Raw genomic sequence first — 22,653 nt, 5'->3', positions numbered from 1 at the left:
GTTCCAAAGTCTCTAGTAATTAAAATTGTAGCCTATGGATACTTTGACCAATAGAATGAGGCAGAAATGGACTGAGTTGACATTAGAGGTTAAATAATACTTTGCTGTGTTAAGCTATTCTGTACATTATAAAATGTTTAACAACATCCCCAGTTTCTACTAACAGGGTGCCGGTTCCATCCTCCCTCCACTTGTGAAAGCCAAAAATGTCTTCAGATATAGCTAAATCCCTTGGAGTAGAGGCATAAATAAATAAATGAATAACCCTCAGTTGAGAACCATCCATTAGTGGGTTCTGTTTCCTAATTCTTGGAACACTCACTTTTGGAATGTGTGCTCAGGAGCACTCCAACCTCCATGTGAAATGTCTGACCACCCTGAGATAACCATGCTAGTAGGAGGCCTATGACAGATAGAAATGACCAATTAACCTCAATTGTTTCTGCCATTCCAGCTGAGGAGCCAGACACATAGGTGAAAAAGCCACCTTAAACAGCCAGTGAAGTTTTCAGATCACTGTAGCTTCTGCTACCATTCAACTGTAGTCATTTCAGGGACTCCAAATGAATACTCAGCTGATCCCTATAAGTTCACAGAATCTTGAAAGATAATAATAAATTTTTATTTTAAGCCATTAAGTTTTGGGATAGTTTGTTGCAAAATACAAGTAAATGGAATGTAAATTATCAAGGAAGTAATGCAAGAACATTTTTTAAGACTAAATCACTTAAAATTCTGGGTAAAAAGATTTATCAAATGCCCAGCACAATAAATTAAAAAGGAAAGATATCAAGGGACATCATCAGGAAGTTTTGGGACATTATGCATTAAAAGAACAACCTAAAAACTTACAATTTTTATTCTCTCTCCCTCTCTTACCCCCCCTTCATTGTGTGAGTGTGCAGGTGCACAAAGGGAAATGTGCGCATGTGAGTGTTCATGTGCACATTTTTTTGTTTTAAATTTTTATTTAAATTCTACTTACTTAATATATAGTGTAATATTAGTTTCAGGAGTTGAACTTAGTGATTCATCATTTACATATAACACCCAATGCTCATTACAAGTGCCTTATAATACCCATCACCCGTTTAGTCCATCACCCTGCCCACCTTCCCTCCAGCTACCCTCAGTCTGTTGTCTATATGTAAGAGTTGATTTATGGTTTGTCTCTCTCATTTTTTTCTTTCCCCTATTTTTAGCTGTTTTGTTTCTTAAACTTCATTTATGAGTGAAATAAATGGCCTTTGCCTTTCTTTGACTTATTTTGCTTAACATAATACATTCCATCTCCATCCATGTTTTTGCAAATGGGAAGATTTCATTATTTTTTATGGATGAGTAATATTCCAGTGTGTGTGTGTGTGTGTGTGTGTGTGTATGCCACCACTTCTTTGCTTCTTTATACATTCATTAGTCAATGGACATTTGGTCTCTTTCCATAGTTTGGCTATTGCTGATAATGCAGCCATAAACATCAGGGAGTATGTGCCCCTTCAAATCAGGGTTTTTGTGTCCTTTGGGATAAATACCTAATTGTGAAATTGCAGGGTGGTAAGATAGTTATATTTTTAATTTTTTGAGGAACCCTCATACTGTTTTCCAGAGTGGCTGTACAGTTTGCATTTCCACTAACAATGTAAGAGTGTTCCCCTTTCTCTGAATCTTCTCCAACATTTATTCTTTCCTGAGTTGTTAATATTAGCCATTCAGACAGGTGTAAGGTGATATCTCACCAGAGTTTTGATTTGTATTTCCATGATGATGAGTGACGTTGAGCATCTTTTCATGCATCTGTATGTCTTCTTTGGAAAAATTTCTGTTCATGTCTTCTGCCCATTTCTTTATTGGGTTGTTTTTTTGTATGTAGAGTTTGATAACATATTTAGAAATTTTGGATACTAATCCTTTATCAGATACACCATTTGCAAATATCTTCTCCCATTCCATAAGTTGCCTTTTAGCTTCATCAATTGTGTCTTTCACTGTACAGAAACATTTTATCTTGATGAAGTCCCAATAGTTCATTTTTGCTTTTTTCCCCCCTTACCTCCAGAGAGGAGTCTAGCAACAAGTTACTAAAATCAATGTCAGAGAGGTGCTGCCTGTGTTCTCCTCTAGGATTTTAATGGTTTTCTGTCTCATGCTTAGGTCCTTCATCCATTTTGAATCTATTTTTTGTGTCTGGGGTAAGAAAGTGGTCCAGTTTCATTCTTTTGCATGTTGCTGTCCATTTTCCCAACACCATGTGGTGAAGAGACTGTCTTTTTTCCGTTGGATGTTCTTTCCTATGATGTTGAAGATTAGTTGACTGTACAGTTGTGGGTCCATTTCTGGGTTTTCTATTCTGTTCCATTGATCTATATGTCTGTTTTTGTGCCAGTACCATACTGTTTTAATGACTACAACTTTGTAATATAACCTGAAGTTCAGAATTGTGATGCTTCCAGCTTTGCTTTTTTTCAAGGTTACTTTGGTCATTTGGGGTCTTTTGTGGTCCCATACAAATTTTAGGACTATTTTTTCTAGCTCTGTGAAAAATGCTGGTGACATTTTGGTGGGGATTGCATTAAATGTGTAGATTATTTTGGGTAGTACAGACATTTTACCATTATTTGTTCTCCCAATTGATGAGTGTAGCATGCTTTTCCATTTCTTGGTGTCATCTTCATACAAAAATCTGTTGCATTTCTATACATCAATGAAGCAGCACAAAAAGAAATCAAGGAATCAATTCCACGTTTTACTTAAAGGATACAAAAATACTGATTCAAAGGGATACATGCACCCTGATGTTTATAGCAGCATTATCAATAATAGCCAAACTATGGAAAAGCCTAATATCCATCAACTGATGAATGGATAAAAAAGTGGTGGTCAAAAAGATGAAATCTTGCCATTTGTAACAATATGGATGTAGCTAGAGTGTATTATGCTAAGTTAAATAAGTCAGAGAAAGGCAAAAACCATATAATTTTACATATACAGCATAATTCTACATCGTATATGTAGAATTTAAGAAACAAAATAGATGAACATAGAGGCAAAAAGAGAGGTAAATCATGAAACGGACTCTTAAGTATAGAGAACAAATTGATGGTTACTGGAAGGGAGGTGGGCGGGGGGGATGAGTTAAATACTGATGGGTATTAAGGAGGCACTTGTAATAACCACTGGGTGTGGTGTGTGGGTGATGAATCACTAAATTCTACATGTGATACTGGTGTTGCACCCTATGTTAACTAACTAGAATTTAAATAAAAACTTGAAAAAATAGATGTTACTTGACGGTTTATGTTATTGTTAAGGTCAATAACAGGCTATTAGTATTTTAGTTTTGCAGGAATCAAATGTTATACAGAGATTCTTGACTATGTGGGAGGTTGGCACCTCTAACCCCCATGTTCAAGTGCCAACTGTATATAGTGAACTGGTCTTTGACAAAGAAGCAAAGGCAATACAAGGAGCAAAAATAGTCTCTTCAACAAATTACACTCGAAGAAGTAGACATTCATATGTAAAAAGTGAACGTAGACACAAACCTTATACCAATTGTAAAAATTAATTCAAAGTAGCTCATAGCCCTAATTGTAAAACACAGAAATATTAAAATCATAGAAGATAACATAGAATAAAACCTACATGACTTTGGCTGTGGTGATGTCTTTTCAGATGCAATACTAAAGATATGATTCATGAAATTAATAACTAATAAATTGGAATTCATTAAAACTAAAAACTGCTCTGTCAAAGACACTATTAAGATAATTAGAATATAAGCTACAGTCGTGGAGAAAGCATTTACAAAAGATACATCTGGTAAAAGACTATTATTCAAGTTATAAAAAACAACACTTAAATCTCAATAATATGAAAACAAACAACCCAACTAAAATGTGAGCCAAAGCTTAACAGACATCTCATGAAGTAAAATATACAGAGTACAAATATACATAGGAAAAGAGGCTCTACATCATATGTCTTCAAGTAAATGTAAATTAAAATATCTCAATAATGAGATACTATTACACACCTATTAGAGTGACCAATGTCCACAACACTGACAGCACCAAATACTGGTGAGGAGCTGCTGGAGCAATAAAAATTCTCATACATTTTTGGTAGGAATGCAAAACGGTACAACCATTTTGGAAGATTTTTTTTGAAGTTTCCTACAAAGCTAAACATAATCTTACCATATGAGCCAACAATCAGATAAGTAAGGTATTTACTTAACAGATTTAAAAACTTATATCCACACCAAAACCTGCACACAGATGTTTATAGAAGTTTTATTTATAATTGCCAAAACTTTGAAGCAATTAAGGTGCCCTTATTTCATTAGGTGAATGAATTAATAAAATGCAATACATCCAAACAATAGAATATTATCCCACACTAAAACAATGAGGTATGGAGCAATGAATAGACATGGAGGAAGCTTAAATGCATATTACTAAGTGAAAGAAGCCAATCTGACAAGGCTACATACTGTATGATTCCAACTATATTACATACTGGAAAGGGCAAAAATATGGAGATAGTGAAAAGATCAATGGTTTCTAAGAGTTGCAAAAGGTAAAGATAAAGAGGTAGGCACAGAGAACTTTTAGAACTGTAAAAATACTCTAATATTATAATAATGGATATATGTCATTATACTTTTGTCCAAACCTGTTGAATGTACAACAGCAAAAGTTAACTCTTAATTAAACAATTGACTTTATGATGTGTGTCAATGTAGGTTCATCCTTGGTAAAATTGTACCATTGTGTTGAGTGATGTAGATAATGGGGAGGCTATGAATTTGTGGGGGCAAGAGGTATGTGAGAAATCCCTGTACATTCCTCCCAATTATACTGTAAATATAAAACATCTCTTAAAAATTATCTTCAGTTAAGAAAATACAGAAAACTCAGTTCAATTTGAATTTCAAATAAACATTAATTTTTTTTAGTATAAGTATGTTCCATGCATTGGTTTCTTTTGACCTATTTAATAGATCAGTAGACACTGAATAACTTCAAAATAGTTCTTGAAGAACTACTGTGAACAAAGGCTCTACAGACAATTAAGTTTCCTAAAGGAAAAATATAATACATATATTAATATGAAAAATTTTTAAAGGAAGATAATTTGCATAATTCATTTTATAAGACTAAGATATCCAAGGCAAAACATAAGAAAAATAACACACTAAAGAAAAATAATATCTTTATTTTAACAAATTGTGTCTAAGAAGTCCAAGTAAAATGTTATAAATGGAAATTGAGTACATTGAAATAATACATATTGACAAATCAGGGTTTATTACAGTAATATAATGATAATGTAATATTGAGGAGTATATCACTAGAACACATTGACAGTTTGAAGCAAAAAAATGACATTATATATTAACACAAGTAAAAATAATAAAAATATCTTTCATTTAATGAGTGCTTACTCTGTGCAGACTGAACAACAAGAGTCCAAAAGGGTATTTGAAAAAATTAAAACCAATTCCAGATTTTTTTATAGTTTTACTACACTAAAAATAGAAGCTTAATATGATCTAAAGTGTGTTTTAAAAACATACACATAAAAAGTGTCAAAGAAAACATAGAACTATTAATAATAACTTTCTCTGGGGAAGTAAAAATTAGAAGTGGGAATGGGCTATATGAAGTGTAGGCATTTCACCTTTTATTCTGTACACGTTGGTATTATTTGACTTTTTAATGATGAAAATATATTTGTGTGTTATTTTTATAATGTTTATAAATGGTTACATATTTAAGGTAACAAAGAGCATCTACTATTGGTAAACAAAGAGCATCTACTATTGGTATTATACCGTAATCTACAAAGCAGAGGGTGCTTGCCTTTGACGAAAGTATTTAAAGTTATACATATATTCTATCCATTCAAGTTAAACTGTAAAGAGGAAAAAGAAATTGCAGTATTTGAAAGAGAAAGAAAACTTTTTTATTTGTTGATGTTATGTCTTAACCCCAAAAAATCCAAGAGAATCAAATGAAAAACTTCTGTAGCTAATGAAAGAGCTCCATAGAGAAATGAGTTAATAAACAATACACACATTGCAATAGCTTTTCCTTATAATATAAGCAATAATCTTAAAAATACAATAGGAACAATGTTTTTTCTCTATAGCAATAGAGAATATAAAAATTTTGAAAAAACTAAATAATAAATAGATAAGACCTAGAAAATTAAACTATGAAGTTTCACTGAAAGGACAAAAAAAGGTAAATTTCTATAGGTATATCTCTAAAATCTTTTCAAAATAGCCTACAGATTTCATGCAATTTTTAAAACATTCTTAAAAGAACTTGCTTAGAAACAGCAAAGTGTATTTCTAAGGATAAATCAGAAAAACAGTCCAAAGTTTTAAACAAAGAATAATAAGGGAAAACTTTTTCTATCACATGTTAAAACATATTATAAGACAATAATAATTAAATTGTATGGAATTGATGCACAAACTGAGAAATTAAAACAGAATAAAAAACTTTAAAACTTACTCAAATATACAAAAATGTAATAATAAGTGTTGCATTTTATTATTACTTTAAATTTTTGTTCATTTTTTAAATTCTAGTATAATTAGCATAAAGTGTTATATTAGTTTCAGGTGTACAATATACTTATCCAAAAATTCTATACATTACTTATTGCTCACACAGTAAATGTTCTCCTAACCTCCTTCACCCATCACCACACCCACCTCACCTCTGGCAACCACCAGTTTGTTTTCTGTATTTAGGAGTCTGGGTTTTTTGTTTGTCTCTATTTATTCATTTGTTTTGTTTCCTAAATTCCATAGGTGAGTGAAATCATAGGATATTTGTCTTTCTCTGACAACTCAACACCAAAAAGAAAAAACAATTAAAAAAGACATGAGCAGAAGACATGAATAGACACTTCTCCCAAAAAAACATACAGATGGCCAACAAACACATGAAAAATGCTCAACATCTCTCATCATCAGGGTAATGCAACTCAAAATCACAATGAGATATCACCTCACAAATGTCTGAATGGCTAAAATCAAGAACATAAGAAACAAGTGTCCATGAGGATATGGAGAAAAGTAAACTCTTGTGCACTGTTAATGGGAATATAAACTGGTGCATCCACTGTGGAAAACAGTATGGAGCTTCTTCAAAAAATTAAAGACAGAATTACCATATGATCCATAATCACACTGGTGAGAATTTCCCCAAAGGAAATGAAAACTCTAATTAGAAAAGATATATTCAGGGGATCCTGGGTGGCTCAGTTGGTTAAGCGTTCGACTTCAGCTCAGGTCATGATCTCACCGTTTGTGAGTTTAAGCCCTATGTCAGGCTCTGTGGTGACAGCTTGCTCAGAGCCTGGAGGTTGCTCTGGATTCTGTCTCCCTTTCTCTCTGAGCCCCCCGCCCTGCTCACACTTCGTCTCTGTCTCTCTCAAATAAATAGATAGATAAATAAATAAATAAACAAACAAACATTAAAAAAAAGAAAAGATATATTCTTCCCTATGTTTGTTGCAGCATTATTTACAATAACCAAGATTGGAAGCAACTGAAGTGCCCATTCACAGATGAACGGATAATGAAGATGTGGTATGTATATATGTATATGTATATATATATATACATATATATATATGTATATATATATATATACAATAGAATACTACTCAGTTATAAAAATAATGAAACATTATCATTTGCAACAACATGGATGGATCTAGGAGGTATAATGCTCAATAAGTCAGTGGGGAAAAGATGTATTGTTTAGTTAATGGTACTGAAATCATTGATTAATTATATGGGATAGAGTGTAGGGAAATAGATCCTTACTTTATGCCATTCTCTAAAGATAAATCTAGGTGAATTAGTTAAAATAATCATAGTCAAATTAGGAGAAAATATGAGTAATTCTTAAATTTTAATAATGGAAATAATTTTAATTGTAAAAAAAGAGGAACTATGAAAAGACAGGTATGTCTACATGAATTTGAAAATTATGTATAAAGACAATGAACACATTTAAAAGACAAATGGCAAATGAGAAGTACAGTGTCACATATCTGGAAGCCAAAGGATTACTATTATTAATATATAATGAGCTCTTATAATCATTAAGATAAATAGGAATAGCCCAATAAAATGGTCAAAGGGCTTGAATAAAAAAAATGACAAAAAGTTAATTACCAATAAATATTAGAAGACATTAATTTACAAGTGGTGAAAAAATGTCAAGCGATGAGATAAAATATCTCTTGTGATCCAATATTTGTTTTTTAAATCCCTGAAGTTATAAGAATGCAATAGGGACCTGTGGTCATCACAACACAAAATATTCCTTAATCAAATGAACGCTTATAAAATTAATCCTTACTCAAACTTTTCCCGCCACTTCACACTAATGCTAATTCCTAAGTATTTTGACATCTTTATCAGTTGGTCACTAATTATGTAATATGAGCATACATATGAAAACATATTGCAAATACAATGCAAATTGATTCCATATTAAAATTGCATAGATTGCAAAAGATGCAAGATTTTATGAAATCAATAAAAGAAATGATGGGCAACAGCTTAAGTAACAAACTAAGATACTGATAAATGTAGCTATTGCAGATTTAGCTCAGTTCACAATTGAAGATGATAAAATCTACAATAATATAGCTACAAAATAGAAAGCTGGAATATCAAACGACTGAGAGCCATCTGAGAAACTTGATGAAACCCATAATTTTTGAAAATAACTCTTTTCAAATAAATGGTAGACATGATATCACGTATGTCATTGTTTTGTTGGAAAAATTACAGTCTTGTCCCCATATTAACACTTGACTATATGCTTAAGTGTAATTATTAAGTGTAATTATTACCTACTTTTATTAAATATAAGATAAAATAAATTTATTTTTATAACTTATTATTTTATTTTCAAAAATAAACCCCAGGGCACCTGGGTGGCTCAATCGGTTAAGCATCTAACTTTGGCTCATGTCATATTCTCACAGTTCGTGGGTTCAAACTCCACATCAGGCTCTGTGCTGACAGCTCAGAGCCTGGAGCCTGCTTAGGATTCTGTGGCTCCCTCTCTCTTTCCCCCCCCCCACTCGTGCTCTGTCTCTCAAAGACAGATAGACATTTAAAAAAATAAATAAATAATAAAATAAAATCACAATCCAACAATTTTTCTTTAGTATTTACTCTAACATTATAAGTGGCCTTTCTTTCTGATTCCAATAGTCCTTAAATAGTAAGAAATCCTGGTTCATTTTTCACCTATCAGATTAGGTAGAATTTTGAAACAATGATAACATTCTTCTTTAGTGAGAGTATATAAGGAAGCAAGTATCTCTATTTACCTCTGATAAGAAGTTAAACAGTACAAGTTTACAGAGGGCATTATAACAATCTATATCAAAAGGTTTACAATTTTACACTGCTTGAATCAGTGATTCCATTTATAAGAACTTTATCTTTAGAAATAGAGATATGAATAAATATGTTTGCATAAGGATGCTCATCATGCTATTTTTAATAGATAAGTCAACAATATCAATGTCTAACATAGTAAATTTTTACCTGAATTATTTAATTACTCTTCAAAACAAATCTATGAGATAGATACTTCTATTGACTCCATTTTCTCAGATGAGAGAAATAAGAGGCAGAAAAATCTTAAACATTATAGTGTCATAGATATGCATGTATTTTTTTTAATTCAGTTACATTAAATTTTTATAATGAATAAAATGTGATATAAATAAAATAATTATACATATAATTGTACCAGATCAAGAGTTCTCAAACTGGGATCTAAAGATTTCTGTGTGTCCCAGGATATATCTATTCCCATCTACCTTTGAATACATAAAAGTTTTAAAACATTTTTGTTTTAATCATTTTTTAGTTTTCATTTCAAAGATATTCTAATGATTTTCTGAATTACTTGGATATCTGCCATGAGATTTTAGTGCCCAGGTTATTATTTATGCTTATGACCATATTAGTGCCCAATGATCACATAAAGTGAAGATGTTTAACATTCCTTAAGCATGTATGGCTACATTATTTGATATATCCTGATGTAAAAGGTTTGAGCCTTGCAACTGCAGGACCTACATTAAATTCTTTTACCTTCATTGTACTTCTCAGTATATGATATTTTTATTTTTATTTACTTGTTTGTTGGTATATTTCCTGTTTCCAACCACTAGAATGTATGCTTTACGAGTGCAGGAATATTGTCTGTCTTATTTAGTGCTGCATCCAAGAACCTGAAATACTGCCTGGCATAAAACAAATGTACAATATATTTTAAGTTCAATTAACAAATAAAAAACACATCCTGATTTTCTACTGGACTTTGATTAAGACTGAATGCTAAATATTGCTCTTCAACTGACCATATGACCTAAAATATCAATCGTGAATTACATGCCGATTCATGTACTTATAAGGTACTTGGTCATCAAGTGGTGGTACTACATAGAATACTCATCCTAAGCCCATCCTAAAGCCCCAAATAAGTAGGATTGACAGTTTGCTTACACTCTGTGGAGTGTCTTATTCTCTCACACTATTGTAACTTTCTTGATTTGCACTATTTACCCATGAGGTGTTGACCTATGCTGAGATTGATTTCAGATATATGACTCTTCACAGTAATGCTTGCCCAAAGTGGACAGATCTGGCATCATAGACCCACTCAGGAGAAATGGAAAGACCAAAAGTGGAAAGAAAGACACACAAAGGGAAGAGCTTCATAGGAGGGTGTATTTTAAGCAGATATATTCCTGTCTACTTTGCCTAGAAGGAAGAATAGCCTAAGGTCAGAATATACACCGATACATAAACAGTAACAAATGAGCTAGTCAGATATTAGGGATTTGGAAGGATCACAATTGATTAGAATAGTTAAAGGGAGAGAGGATAAATTTTTCCAAATGGACTCAGTACCATAGTATATTCAAATCCCGGATGCAGGGGAAGATGGCGGCGTAGGAGGACACTGGGCTCACCACACGTCCTGCTGATCACTTAGATTCCACCTACACTTGCCTAAATAACCCAGAAAACCGCCAGAAGATTAGCAGAACAGAGTCTCTGGAGCCAAGCACACACGAGAGGCCCACGGAAGAGGGTAGGAAGGGCGGCAAGGTGGTGGGCACTACACGGATTGGCGGGAGGGAGCCAGGGTGGAGGGGCAGCCCACCGGCAAAGCAGAGCCCCCGAGTCTGGCTTGCGAAAGCAGAGGGGCCGGACAGAGAGTGTTCGGACAGCAAGCAGGGCTAAACATCTGGAAGGTTATAAGTTAACATCTCTGCTCGGAGAGTGGGAAGGCTGGACGACAACGGGATGGAGAGCTGTTGAGCCCCGGACAACAGAGCTCAGCTTGGTGGGGAAGAAAGGTGTTCGCCAGCGCCATCTCCTTTGCCCATCCACTAGCCAAAAGCCCAAAGGGAACCAGTTCCTGCCAGGGAACTTACTTACACTGTGCAAACACCCAACGCTGTGCTTCTGCAGATCCATCCCTCCAGCGGGTCTGACTCCCTCCCGTGCTGCAGGGCCCCTCCCGAAGCAGATCTCTGAAGGAAAAGCTAGCTGAGCCTGCCCCTCCCTCCCCTGTGCACCTTGCCGATCCACCCCAGCTAATAAGCCAGATCCCCAGCACCACAAGCCTGTCAGTGTGCAAGTAGCCCAGACGGGCCACACCACCCCACAGTGAATCCTGCCCCTAGGAGAGGGGAAGAGAAGGTACACACCAGTCTGACTGTGGCCCCAGTGGTGGGCTGGGGGCAGACATCAGGTCTGACTGTGGCCCCGATCACCAATGCAAGTTATTCAAGACAGCACAGGGGAAGTGCCCTGCAGGTCTGCACCACTCCAGGGACTATCCAAAATGACCAAAAGGAAGAATTCCCCTCAAAAGAATCTCCAGGAAATAAGAACAGCTAATGAACTGATCAAAAAGGATTTAAACAATATAACAGAAAGTGAATTTAGAATAGTAGTCATAAAATTAATCGCTGGGCTTGAAAACAGTACACAGGACAGCAGATAATCTACTGCTACAGAGATCAAGGGACTAAGGAATAGTCAGGAGGAACTAAAAAAATGCTTTTAACGAGCTGCAAAATAAAATGGAAACGACCACACCTAGGATTGAAGAGGCAGAGGAGAGAACTAGAAGATAAAATCATGGAAAAAGAAGAAGCTGAGAAAAAGAGAGATAAAAAAATCCAGGAGTATGAGGGGAAAATTAGAGAACTAAGTGATGCACTAAAGAGAAATAATATATGCATAATTGGTATTCCAGAGGAGGAAGAGAGAGGGAAAGGTGCTAAAGGTGTACTTGAAGAAATAATAGCTGAGAACTTCCCTGAACTGGGAAGGAAAAAGACATTGACATCCAAGAGGCACAGAGAACTCCCTTTAGACGTAACTTGAATCGATCTTCTGCAGGACATATCATAGTGAAACTGGCAAAATACAAGGATAAAGAGAAAATTCTGAAAGCAGCTAGGGATAAACGTGCTGTAACATATAAAGGGAGACCTATAAGACTCATGACTGATCTCTCTTCTGAAACTTGCAGGCCAGAAAGGAATGGCAGAAGATCTTCAAAGTGATGAATGGAAAAAATGTGCAGCTGAGAATCCTTTATCCAGCAAGTCTGTCTTTTAGAATAGAAGGAGAGATAAAGGTCTTCCCAAACAAACAAAAACTGAAGGAATTTGTCACCACTAAACCAGCCCTACAAGACATCCTAAGGGGGATCCTGGGAGACAAAGTACCAGAGACACTGATACAAGAATAAAACACACAGACATCACAATGACGCTAAATCCATATCTTTCTATAATAACACTGAAAGTAAATGGATTAAATGCGCCAACCAGAAGACATAGGGTATCAGAATGGATAAAAAAAACAAGACCCATCTATTTGCTGTCTATAAAAGACTCATTTTAGACCTGAAGACACCTTCAGATTGAGAGTGAGGGGATGGAGAACTATTTATCATGCCACTGGACGCCAAAAGAAAGCTAGAGTAGCCATACTTATATCAGAAAAACTAGACTTTAAATTAAAGTCTGTAACAAGAGATGAAGAAGGGCATTATATAATAATTACAGGGTCTATCCATCAGGAAGAGCTAACAATTATAAATGTCTATGTGCCAAATACCAGAGCCCCCAAATATATAAAACAATTACTCATAAACATAAGCAACCTTATTGATAAGAATGTGGTAATTGCAGGGGACTTTAACACTCCACTTACAGAAATGGATAGATCATCTAGACACATGGTCAATAAAGAAACAAGGGCCCTGAAGGATACATTGGAGCAGATGGATTTGACAGATATATTTAGAACTCTGCATCCCAAAGCAACAGAATATACTTTCTTCTCGAGTACACATGGAACATTCTCCAAGATGGATCACATACTGGGTCACAAACAGCCCTTCATAAGTATACAAGAATTGAAATCATACCATGCATACTTTCAGACCACAATGCTATGAAGCTTGAAATCAACCACAGGAAAAAGTCTGGAAAACCTCCAAAGGCATGGAGGTTAAAGAACACCCTACTAAAGAATGAATGGGTTAACCAGGAAATTAGAGAAGAAATTTAAAAATATATGGAAACAAATGAAAATTAAAAGACAATAATCCAAACACTTTGGGATGCAGTGAAGGCAGTCCTGAGAGGAAAATATACTGCAATACAGGCCTTTCTCAAGAAACAAGAAAAATTGCAAATACAAAATCTAACAGCACACCTAAAGGAAATAGAAGCAGAACAGCAAAGACAGCCTAATCCCAGAAGAAGAAGAGAAATAATAAATAACAGAGCAGAAATAAATAATATAGAATCTAAAAAAACTGTAGAGCAGATGAATGAAACCAAGAGTTGTTTTTTTGAAAATATAAACAAAATTGATAAACTTCTAGTGAGGCTTCTCATAAAGAAAAGGGAGATGACCCAAATAGATAAAATCATGAATGAAAATGGAATTATTAAAACCAAGCCCTCAAAGATACAAACAATTATCAGGGAATACTATGAAAAATTATATGCAAACAAACTGGGCAACCTGGGAGAAATGGACGAATTCCTAAACACCCACACACTTCCAAAATTCAATCAGGAGGAAATAGAAAGCGTGAACAGACCCAAAACCAGCGAAGAAATTGAATCAGTTATCAAAAATCTCCCAACAAATAAGAGTCCAGGACCAGATGGCTTCCCAGGGGAGTTCTACCAGACATTTAAAGCAGAGATAATACCTATCCTTCTCAAGCTATTCCAAGAAATAGAAAGGGGAGGAAAAATTCCAGACTCATTCTAGGAAGCCAGTATTACTTTGATTCCGAAACCAGACAGAGACCCAGTAAAAAAGGAGAACTACAGGCCAATATCTCTGATGAATATGGATGCAAAAATTCTCAATAAGATACTAGCAAATCGAATTCAACGGCATATAAAAAGAATTATTGACCATGACCAAGTGGGATTCATTCCTGGGCTGCAGGGCTGGTTCAACATTTGCAAATCAATCAACGTGATACATCACATTAATAAAAGAAAAGATAAGAATTATATGATCCTGTCAATCAATGCAGAAAAGGCATTTGGCAAAATTCAGCACCCTTTCGTAATAAAAACCCTTGGGAAAGTCGGGATAGAAAGAACATACTTAAACATCATAAAAGCCATTTATGACAGCCCACAGTTAATATCATCCTCAATGGGGAAAAACTGAGAGCTTTTTCCCTGAGATCAGGAACACGACAGGGATGCCCACTCTCACCGCTGTTGTTTGACATAGTGTTGGAAGTGATAGCATCAGCAATCAGACAACAAAATGAAATCAAAGGCATCAAAATTGGCAAAGATGAAGTCAAGCTGTCGCTTTTTGCAGATGACATGATATTATACATGGAAAATCCGATAACACCAAAAGTCTGCTAGAACTGATACATGAATTCAACAAAGTTGCAGGATACAAAATCAGTGTACAGAAATCAGTTGCATTCTTATACACTAACAATGAAGCAACAGAGAGACAAATAAAGAAACGGATCCCATTCACAATTCCACCAAGAAGCATAAAATACCTAGGGATAAATCTAACCAAAGAGGTAAAAGACTTGTATGCTGAAAACTATAGAAAGCTTATGAAGGAAATTGAAGAAGATATAAAGAAATGGAAAAACATTCTGTGCTCATGGATTGGAACAATAAATATTGTCAAAATGTCAATACTACCCAAAGCTATCTACACATTCAATGCAATCCCAATCAAAATTGCACCAGCATTCTTCTTGAAACTAGAACAAGCAATCCTAAAATTCATATGGAACCACAAAAGGCCCCGAATAGCCAAAGCAATTTTGAAGAAGAAGACCAAAGCAGGAGGCATCACAATCCCAGACTTTAGCCTCTACTACAAAGCTGTCATCATCAAGACAGCATGGTATTGGCACAAAAACAGACACATAGACCAATGGAATAGAATAGAAACCCCAGAACTAGACCCGCAAACGTATGGCCAACTCATCTTTGACAAAGCAGGAAAGAACATCCAATGGAAAAAAGACAGTCTCTTTATCAAATGGTGCTGGGAGAACTGGACAGCAACATGCAGAAGATTGAAACTAGACCACTTTCTCACACCATGCACAAGAATAAACTCAAAATGTATAAAGGACCTGAATGTGAGACAGGAAACCATCAAAACCCTAGAGGAGAAAGCAGGAAAAGACCTCTCTGACCTCAGCCATAGCAATCTCTTACTCGACACATCCCCAAAGGCAAGGGAATTAAAAGCAAAAATGAACTACTGGGACCTTATGAACATAAAAAGCTTCTTCACAGTGAAGGAAACAACCAACAAAACTAAAAGGCAACCAAGGGAATGGGAAAAGATATTTTCAAATGACAAAGGGCTAGTATCCAAAATCTATAAAGAGCTCACCAAACTCCACATCCGTAAAACAAATAACGCAGTGAAGAAATGGGCAGCAAACATGAATAAACACTTCTCTAAAGAAGACATCCGGATGGCCAACAGGCACATGAAAATATGCTCAATGTCGCTCCTCATCAGGGAAATACAAATCAAAACCACACTCAGATATCACCTCACGCCAGTCAGAGTGGCCAAAATGAACAAATCAGGAGACTATAGATGCTGGCAAGGATGTGGAGAAACGGGAACACTCTTGCACTGTTGGTGGGAATGCAAATTGGTGCAGCCACTCTGCAAAACAGTGTGGAGGTTCCTCAAAATATTAAAAATAGACCTACCCATGACCCAGCATTAGCACTGCTAGGAATTTACCCAAGGGATACAGGAGTACTGATGCATAGGGGTACTTGTAGCCCAATGTTTATAGCAGCACTCTCAACAATAGCCAAATTATGGAAAGAACCTAAATGTCCATCAACTGATGAATGGATAAAGAAATTGTGGTTTATATACACAATGGAGTACTACGTGGCATTGAGAAAGAATGAAATATGGCCCTTTGTAGCAACGTGAATGGAACTGGAGAGTGTGATGCCAAGTGAAATAAGCCACACAGAGAAAGATAGATACCATATGTTTTCACTCTTATGTGGATCCTGAGAAACTTAACAGAAACCCATGGGGGAGGGGAAGGAAAAAAAAAGAGGTTAGAGTGGGATAGAGCCAAAGCACAAGAGACTCTTAAAAACTGAGAATGAACTGAGGGTTGATGGGGAGGTGGGAGGGAGGAGAGGGTAGGTGATGGGTATTGAGGGGGGCACCTTTTGGGATGAGCACTGGGTGTTTTATGGAAACAAATTTGACAATAAATTTCATATATTGAAAAAAAGACAAATCCCATATACATGCTCCTCTGAAAAGTTACTACAACAGAAAAAAAAATGAATGAATGAACAAATGAACAATGATGATGGTGAACAAGATGGTCTTTTCAGTTGCCCAATGCCAGTTAAAAAAAGGTAACAATTTCTCATACAGGGTATATATAATGAGAAAGTTATCAGAGTTTGGGAAATTTGCAATTCTCCAAGTCTTCAAAAGTCAAGTCAATATTGTCATTACTTTTGTCAGGATACCAGTCTTTTCTAAGTAATTCTATAATTTCTATATAAGAAATCAGCCAGGGTTAAGAATTCAACCAGCATTTTATTTTTTCCAAGGTTTTATTTAAAATCTAGTTAGTTAAAATATAGTGGAATGTTGGTTACAGGAGCATAATTTAGTGATTCATCACTTACATACAATACCCAGTTCTCCTCACAACAAGGACCCTCCTTAATAGGCCACTTATTTAACCCATCCCCCCACCCAACACCCCTCCAGCAACCTTCAGTTTGTTCTCTGTATTTGAGTCTCTTATGGTTTGCCTCCCTCTCTGTTTTTATCTTATTTTTGTTTTTCTCATCTTCTGTGTTTCTCAGATTCCACATTTGAGTGAAATCATGTGGTATTGTCTTACTCTGGCTGCCTTATTTCACTTAGCATAATACATTCTAGCATTGTTGAAAATGGCAAGATTTCAATCATTTTATGGTTCGTAGAATTTGACTGTAAAGTTATTTGGTCTCGACTTTGTATGGAGTGCCTGGGTGGCGCAGTCAGTTAAGCGACTAACTTTGGCTCAGGTCATGATCTCATGGTTCATGAGTTTGAGCCCTGTGTTGGCCTCTGTGCTGACAGCTCAGAGGCTGGAGTCTGCTTTGGATTCTGTGCCTCCCTCTCTCTCCCCCCTTACCCAGCTCATGCTCTCTCTCTCTCTCTCTCAAAAATAAACGTTAAAAATGTTTTAATAAAAAAGAAAAAATCTAAGAAGACCATAATATATGGAGATTAAACAATATATTACTAAACAATGAACGGGTCAACCAAGAAATCAAAGAAGAAATGAAAAGGTGAATGGTAACAAACTAAAATGAAAAGACAATGGTTCAAAACCTTTGGGGTACAGCAAAAGTGGTTTTAAGAGGGAAGTTTATAGCAATACAGGTCTACCTCAAGAAGCAAGAAAAAATCTCAAGTAAATAATCTAACTTTATACCTAAAGAAACAAGAAAGAGAAGAACAAACAAAATCCAAACTGAGAAGAAGGAAGGAAGTAATAAAATTAAAGCATAAATAAATGATATAAAACTAAAAACAAAACAAAACAAAACAAAAAACAATAGAATAACTCAATGAAACCAGAAGTTAGTTCTTTGAAAAGCTCAACAGAATTGATGAACCTCTAGCCAGACTCAAAAGAAAAAAAGAAGAAAGAAAGAAAGAAAGAAAAAGAAAGAAAGAAAGAAAGAAAGAAAGAAAGAAAGAAAGAAAGAAGAAAGAAGAAAGAATCATATAAACAAAATCACAAGCAAAGGAGGATAAATAACTGACACCACAGAAATACAAACAATTGTAAGAAAATATTATGAAAAATTATACACCAAAAAAGGGGACAAACTAAAAGACATAAATAAATTCCTAGAAACATGAACCTACCATGATGAATCAGGAAGAAATAGAAACTTTTAACAGACTCATTTCCAACAAGGAAATTGTATCAATAATCAAAAAACTCCCAACAAAGTCCAGGACCAAATGGCTTCACAGTTGAATTCTACCAACCATTAATGAAGAGTTAATACCTTCTCTTCTGAAACTATTCCAAAAATATAGAAGAGGAAGGAAAACTTTCAAATTCATTATTTGAGACCAATAAGAGACGGATACCAAAACCAGATAAAGATACCACACACAAAAAAAGAAAACTACAGGGCTAATACCTCTGATGAACATAGATGCAAAAATACTCAACTAAATACTAGAAAAATGAATTCAACAATACATTAAATAAACCATACACCACAATCAAATGGGATTTATTCCTGGAATGCAAGGGCAGATCAATATTTGCAAATAAACCAAAGTGATACATTACTTCAGTAAGAGAAAGATAAAAGCCATATGATGATTTCAAATAGATGCAGAAAATGCACTTTACAGACTGCAACATCCATTCATGATAAAACCCTCAGCCAAGTAGTTTTAGAGGGAACATACCTCAACATGATAAAGGCCATATATGAAAAACCCACACTGAACATGATACTCAGTGGGGAAAAAACTGAGAGCTTCCCCACTAATGTCAGGAACAAGACAAGAATGTGCACTGTCACCACTTATTCAACATAGTACTGGAATTCTTAGCCACAGCAGTCAGACAAGAGAAAGATATAAAAGCATACAGATTAGTAAGGAAGATGTAAACCTTTCACTATTTGCAGATTATATGATATAATATATAGAAAATCCTAAAGATTCCACCAAAAAACTACTAGAAATAATAAATGAATTTGGTAAGGTTGCAGGATACAAAATCAATGTAGAGCAATCTGATGCATTTCTGTACACTAATAATGAAGTAGCATAAAGAGACATTTTTAAAAAATCACTTACAATAGCACCAAAAATAATTACATACCTAAGAATAAACTTAATCAGATCTGTACTTAAAATCTGTACTCTGAGAACAAACAAAACAAAACAAAACAAAACAAAACAAAACATCTGATGAAAGAAATCGAAGACAACACAAAGAAATTCCTTGATCATGAATTGGAAGAACAAATATTGTTAAAATGTTTATACTACTCAAAGCAATCTACACATTTAATGCAGTCCCTATCAAAATACTAACAGCATTTTTCATGTAACTGGAACAAACAATCCTAAAACTTGTATGGGACCATAAAAGACCTTGAAAAGAAAAAGTAATCTTGAAAAATAAAAACAAAACTGAAGGTATCATAATTCCATATTTTATTCCCTTACAAAGCTGTAGTAATCAAAACAGCTACTGTTCTAGGTCATGCAAGAATGGGCTTTTGTATAAGCATCCCCTGTTTACACTGTGTGTGCCTGGAAGCTTTGACAGGCTAGCTGGAGCTATAGAGGGCATCAGTAGGGGAAGTCCCAGGGAACACCACACTGGAGCTTCCTTGATTGGACAGCTTGAGCTAGAAATGGCATGGGCTAGGGCGTCCCTAGGCACACTGTGCCTGAAACTCTTTGGTCGTATGGATGGAGCTACAGCAGACATGGGTCAAAGGATTGTAGGGCATCCCATGCCAGAGTAAACTTAGTGGAATGGCTGGAGGTGAAGAAACCACAGGCCAGTGATTCCTGAGGCATGTTGTGCCAGGGCCACCTTGGAAGGATTGCTGGAGCTGTAACAGGCGTGAACTGGGTGGGGTGGGGGGGTTCTGGCCATGCTGCACCAGGCCTGTCTTGGCAGGGAAATTGGATCATGTGCAGGCCATGAAGGGTTCTAGAGCACACCATGCCCGGGCTGCCCTGGTGGGATAGACTTGGGGCAGATCATGGCTGGGGGTTCCCAAAGCATTCCATGCCAGGGCCTCCTTGGGGGAATGGCTGGATCTGTATGCCAAAGCAAACCAGATAGTCACTTAAACCCTACTCCAGTCCACACTATCAAGGTGTAAAGGAAACAAAAAAAAATGATACTCACAAGCACCTCCAACCCCAAAGAGAGTTCCAGTAGTTTGACCCATTTGGCAAATGCTCTAGGGTTAGCTAGTGGAGTTCCTTTACTTGCAGTAAGTTTCCCTTTAAACCAATGTTTTTTCACTGAGCCCCATGGTAGGCAATTCTGTGTGAAGGTTCCTCAATGACATCACTCCCTACTTAGGGTTGCTGAGTCAGGAGTGGGGTTCCTGCTATTACTTTGTTTCTGTATCTCCCACCATTCTTTATGTGGTCCTTCTATCATTTGTTGTGCAGAACTTCCAATCAGCCCTCAGTTCTTCAGGAGCCATTGCTCTATATGAATATATATACATTTGGTATGACCATGGGTGGAAGTGAGTTCACAGCCTTCCTACACGACCATCATAGACCCCATTGTAGTTTTAATTTACATTCTCTTCTAGATCATAATGTTGAAAATCTCTGCATGTGCTTATTTGCCATCTGTGTATGTCCTTTGATGAAATGTCTCTTCATGTCTTAACCATTTCTAATTGGATTTTTTTAACTTTTGAGTCTTTATAAAGTTCTTTATATGTTCTAGACACAAAGACTTTATGGTATATGGTTTGCAAATATTCCCCCCCAATCTGTAACTTACCTTTTCATCCTCATAGTAAAGTCTTTCACTGAGCAAAAGTTATAAACTTTGACAAAGTCCAACTTATCAATTTTGCCTTTTATGGATCGTGCTTTTTTATTAATGTTTATTTTTGCAAGAGAGAGCGCATGTGCGGGAAGGGGCAGAGAGAGAGAGAGAGAGACAGACAGACAGACAGAAGATGAAGCAGGCTCCAGGCTCTGAGCTGTCAGCACAGAGCCTAACATGGGGCTAAAATTCAGGAGCTGTGAGATCATGGCCTGAGCTGAAGTCAGCTGCTTAACCAACTGAGCCATCCAGGCACCCCATGGATCATGTTTTTGATGTCAAGTCTAAGAACTTCACATACCCCTAGATCCTGAAGAGTGCCTTCTATTTTTTTCTAAATAGTCTTACAGTTTTACATTTTTAACTAAGAGTGTGATCCATTTTACATTAAGTTTTGTACAAAATGTGAAATTTAGGTCAAGTTTACTTTTTTTCTGATGAATGTTCAATTGTTCCAGCACCATTTGTTGAAAAGACTATTCCTCCTCTGTTAAATTGCCTCACACCTCCATAAAAAATCAACTGGGAATATCATTTTAATTCTTGTCCTGGGTTCTCTATTTTGTTCCTTTGATCAATATATTTTTTTGATCAATACATCTACCTTCCACCAATATCACACTGTGTTGATTACTGTAGTTAAATAATACTTCTTAATACCAGAGAGGAATTACTCCCACTTCATTTTACTTTTCAAAATTATTTTAGCTATTCTAATTACAAATTTTTGAATAAGATTCTTAACACCTATCAAAATCTTGCTGATATTTTAATAGGAATTATGTGAAATTTACAGATCACTTTGGAGACAAACGACATTTTTAAAATGTTGAGCCTTTAAATTTATGAATATGATGTGCCTCTCCATTTATCTTCCTCAATTTCTTTCATCAGCATTTTGTGATTTTCAGCATGTAAATCTTGTGCTTGTTTTATTACATTAATACCTGTTTTCCATTTTTTTGAAAAACCATATATACTATTATGTTTTTGATTTAAGCTGATGCATGTTCGATGCTAGTGTAGATCATTTACTTTGAAGCACTCATGTAATCTCTTTTTTAAAACATATTTTGATACATAAATTCATTTATCTTAATGTGTATTTATGCAGCTGAAATAGCATTATTTTGCTTTTCATTTGCTTAAACTTCATAAATTGTTATGCAGAAGACAAATGGAAAAGAAATTAGGGTAAAAGTTTCTCTTACTAAAAGTGTAAAAGTGCTCAGAAAGTCCACAGATTTTCATGAGATAAATGCTAACGGGATTAAATATTATGTTTTATCTTTTTACAAATGTTTACATATATCAACACATTTATTAAATATGCACAAAGAAAATCAATGTTCTATTAACATTCAGAATTCAATTTTAAAATATTTCAAGTATTTGTGTGACAAAACACAATAATGAGCAG

This window comes from Neofelis nebulosa, chromosome X (genome assembly GCF_028018385.1).
Source record: "Neofelis nebulosa isolate mNeoNeb1 chromosome X, mNeoNeb1.pri, whole genome shotgun sequence".
In the NCBI taxonomy this organism is placed as follows: Eukaryota; Metazoa; Chordata; class Mammalia; order Carnivora; family Felidae; genus Neofelis; species Neofelis nebulosa.
The sequence above is the reverse complement of the archived record's forward strand: the minus strand, read 5'-3'. Positions refer to the sequence as shown.